The 4,377-nt window shown below is 42.4% G+C and overlaps 1 long non-coding RNA gene across 2 annotated transcripts; it reads left to right on the top strand.

Moving 5' to 3' along the window:
- The first annotated feature begins 7 nt into the window (after positions 1–7).
- Positions 8–3,227, top strand: LOC103396870 (uncharacterized). Of its 2 annotated transcripts, XR_003048791.1 has the most exons (4): positions 8–151; positions 827–925; positions 1,002–2,102; positions 2,251–2,262. It is a non-coding gene; the product is annotated as an uncharacterized LOC103396870 (long non-coding RNA). The 2 variants fall into 2 exon arrangements; XR_003048790.1 differs by having other exon boundaries at positions 1,002–3,227.
- Positions 3,228–4,377: the final 1,150 nt, after the last annotated feature.

The raw sequence follows: 4,377 nt of genomic DNA, 5'->3' as shown, positions 1-4,377 counted from the left end.
CCGAGCCCCTCGGTGGACATATCTCCGGCGATGGTGGAAGGTGATGTCCGGGTGGAGGTGGAGTGCCTCTGGCATAGGACCCGGCCAGTGGTAGCGTAGCCGTAGCAAGTCAGAGGCCGAGTAGCGAAGCAGACCCGCAGACCCGCCACTGGTAGGTATCTATCCAGCTTTGCCCCCCGTCAAATCCAATGTGGGCTTTGACTGGATTTCAAAATTTCATTCTTTTTGTGTGTCCGGCCCCAAAGTTGTCTATCCAGAAAAATGTTGGCCCTTCAAGAAATAAAGTTGGTGTAGGTCAGTGGTTCTCAAACTTTTTATACTCTGTACCACCTGAGAATACATTGAGCTCTCTGAATATCACCATGATGACCAACATTAGATACATATCTAAATGTTTTTTTCTAAATGTTGTATTAATTGTGCATGGTATGTTTCAGATTTATTCAATTGAAAATGTAAATGTGAACATGTGAACAAATGTGAATTTTCCATGCATACCACAAGAGAGCGCTCGCGTACCACTGGTGGTATGCGTACCACAGTTTGAGAACCACTGGTGTAGGTGGTATTACTATCCATATTTTGACTGAATCACCTGTATTTTAATCAGTATTCATATTAGTGACTAGCGTGTGTACTAGCAACACAGGTTTAGTTCTGTAATAGTAGAGGAAGGAAATGATCCAATTAATGCTAAAATAATGTGTTTATCAACCTAACGCTGTTAGCTCAGATGGTGGGCGTCCACAGTTATCTACTGTATTAGTGTGACTGTGTGCAGACGGTCCTTCTTGGACTTAGTTTAATGTATCTGTGTTTGTTTAAGGTGTCTGGACTACGTGCTGGATGAGATTGCACTTCGCAGAAACGCCCACGTAATTGTTGCTTCCCATAATGAAGACACAGTGAAATACACCATCAGGAGGTAACACTACTGTGTCATCCAAGTCACCAAACACTGCTGAAAGCACTATTGATATAATTGTTTCTCTCTCATTCAGAATGAATGAGCTGGGTCTCTCCCCCATGGAAAACAAAGTGTACTTTGGTCAGCTGCTGGGCATGTGTGATCAGATCAACTTCCCCTTGGGTGAGAGCCATCCATCGTGACACACAAACACGCAGTTTCACTGTCAGCCGTTAGTGTTGATGTCATTGTTATTCTGCTGCAGTCTGGTCTTGATAAACTGAAAGGCTTTTACTTTTCTGTATGGAACATCCTCTCGGTGAACACTGTGTCTGGCTCTGTCAGGCAGAGATCTCAGCCAAGATGGAGGGAGTGACAGGAAGCGAGTAGCGGTTTGTGTCGTCTCAGCTCCTGGCCTTTATTTAATTCTTGTATTTTTCAGCCCTCTTGGAAAACGATGCCCGTGTGTCCTTCAAATACGTGACTTAAAACAAATCCTGTCATTGTTGCAGCCTGGAAATGTCATTGGATGTATGCAAAATGCCCCCTCCCCTGGGGGAGGGGAATATTGGACATCCCTAGTTTCTACCAAAACTATATTAATCAGTTTACAGCATTGTTTCCCAAAGATTGGGTCGTGACCCTCAGGTGGGTCTCAAGAGATTTTTTTTTGGGTCATCTCACATCATGTTTCCCAGGATTTTACCAATAATGTCTATTGACTTGGGTCGCAAAGGTTTGTGACTTTAAAAATATGGGTCCCCAGAAAAAAAGTTTGGGAAACACTGGTTTACAGCACCTACAAAGTCAGCCTGTCAGGCCGACTGACACAGGTTGGTCTGATGAAAGCCAGACTTCTGACCTAAATATTCGACCCCACAGACCCTGCAGGGGGTTGACATGGTATTTAAGCCTTGAGGCGCACTGGTGAAGCAAAAGCTTTTGTGTATCAACTGTATAAAACTAAAGATCAGCGTGTCGACTAAGGACGCCTGACTCTACCCAGCCGTTCAAAAGTGTTAAAATGTTAAATTTGATCAATTTCACAAGTTAACATGTTCATTTTGACAGCCCTGGTTCAGGAGCTGAAGCCTGGCTGATGAAAGGAGATGCCATGATGTCCTGTTATGTTGTGATCTAAGGCATTTTTTTTTCTAAAAGGAACTAAAAAAAGACGCCTTTCTCAGTACACGAGGTTTGTTGTCAAAAAACTGTCAGTATCAAATATTAACAACAGGAACAGCCTTTGGAGTTTCTGTTTTGATTTGTTTTCATGTGTGTGTTTCTTCCTCACTCCTGCCGTCTTACAAATGACTTTTTTTCTCACATCCATCTGTCTGCAGGCCAGGCGGGCTTCCCCGTCTACAAGTATGTTCCATATGGGCCAGTGGGTGAGGTGATGCCTTACCTGTCTCGCAGAGCCCAGGAGAACAGAGGCATCATGAAAGGTGTCCAAAAGGAGAGGAAGCTGCTGTGGAGGGAGCTAAAACGCAGGCTGGCCTCCGGGGAGCTTCTCTACAGACCGGTTTACTGAAAAGGCAGAAGAAAGACAGGAAGGAATGAGTGTTGTCAAACAGAGTTTTTTTTTTTTTGTTCTTCTTTGGTTGACGGCTTCAGCTCTGTCATTTACCTGCTGTCCTGAAGTTTTTCCACTGACAGACTCTTTCTGCGCGCCACTCTCCTGTTCTCTGCCGGCCTTATCTTTACCTCAGCTGATGTCCGTACGCCGTGCTTTTTTTACCTCTGCATCCTTACTTATTCCTGCCTTTATCTTCCCGTTGTCCAAAGACCTGTGGTATCCATCAACTGGGCATCTTTACTGCTCCAAAAGGACTCTCTAAAATGTCAACAAGCCTGCTTTTATCACCCTGTTCTTCCACAGGTGCAATCATAATAAACATAACAGGCTTGATTTAAATGGCAGTAAAAGAAACACCAATAATTCCCACCTGTATTGTCTTTTCACTCCGGAGCAGCTCGTGCCCTGAGGTGGATGTACGTCAGTGTTTTTGTTTGTTTTTTAAATATGTCTGTTGATGAATCGATGAGAAGATATGGCTGATCTTTAGACCAAATTCTTCTCCCGCTAACAGCCTACTCTGTGTTACATTAGTTGAGTGGAGTGATATTCCTGGGAGTATATTCCTAAGGTATAATTAATTGTCCTGGAAATACTATTACTACTGTACTAAGGGATAATGTATGTGAGCTGTGTTTTGATTTTATTGCATTTGGGTGTTAAATGATGTCATTTTGTTAATTACTACTGTATTTTAGTATAGTAAAGGTGGGACAGTATTAAAAGAAATACTGTAATTCATGAATGGCTTTGTTATCAACTAATCGTGAACAATTGCCTTTTTATCAGTTTTTTTTGTTTACAGCATTCACAGAGCCACTAGTACTACATTTAAATGTTTTTTTTGTTTGTGAATTATGTGGTCCAGTGGTTCTGAGAATGGGGTAGGGGGACCCTTTGGGTGAACGCAGCTACACGTTCTCATTTTTGAGGACAACAACAGGACTTTTGTGTTTTCAAAAAGTACATCGCAGTGATCAGAGAAAGTTTCCTGACATAACTTGGTCCTTCGAGCCGGATCGACAAAATCCAAGACATCGTTGGAAAACCGGGAGGGTTTCCAGCTATCCTACGTTTCGTGGGTACGTCGATCCCAAGATAAAGAATTACTGCGCGCAGTGAAGTGAGTATAATACATGCAAGTGTGTGAATAGTTAGCGGTGCTTGGTGACGTCGATCCCGAGAAAGAATTAATGGGCGCAGGGAAGTAAGTATAATACACGTAAAGTTTGTGAATGGTTGAAAAACCGCGACAAAAATAGAATAGGTCCAGTAATAGGTAATGGTGTCTGATGTGAGGTCTTAGTATCGTTTAGACTTTCCTACTACAAACTAATAGTGTCTGATGTGAGGTCAGGGACCGTTTAGACATTTGTGAATGGTTGAAAAACCGTGACCGAAGAGAGTCAAAAATAGAATAGTAGGTCCTAATATAGGTAATGGTGTCTGATGAGAGGTCAGGGACCGTTAAGACTTTCCTACTACAAGCTAATAATGTCTGATGTGAGGTCAGGGACCGTTTAGACATAAATCTATTAGTGTCTGATGTGAGGTCAGGGACCGTTCAGACGTATGTGAATGGTTGAAAAACCGTGACTGAAGAGAGTCAAAAATAGAATAGTAGGTACTGAAATAGGTAATGGTGTCTGATATGAGGTCAGGGACCACTTAGACGTAAATCTATTAGTGTCAGATGTGAGGTTGAAAACGACCGTTCAGAGGTTTTGAGTGAATGAGAATTGTGTGAATGATTGTCTCCAAGAGAAATAAACTGTATATAAAGACAGTCTCGGAGACAATACAAGTTTTTAAGTATTTTCTTTGTTTTGATTGTGGTCAAAATTGAGAAAGTTGGTTCACAGTGACAGCTGTACTTGCGGTGCGTTAGGTA

This window comes from Cynoglossus semilaevis, chromosome W (assembly GCF_000523025.1).
Source record: "Cynoglossus semilaevis isolate Cse_v1.0 chromosome W, Cse_v1.0, whole genome shotgun sequence".
Taxonomy (NCBI): domain Eukaryota; kingdom Metazoa; phylum Chordata; class Actinopteri; order Pleuronectiformes; family Cynoglossidae; genus Cynoglossus; species Cynoglossus semilaevis.
This window is presented reverse-complemented; position numbering and strand designations above follow the sequence as displayed.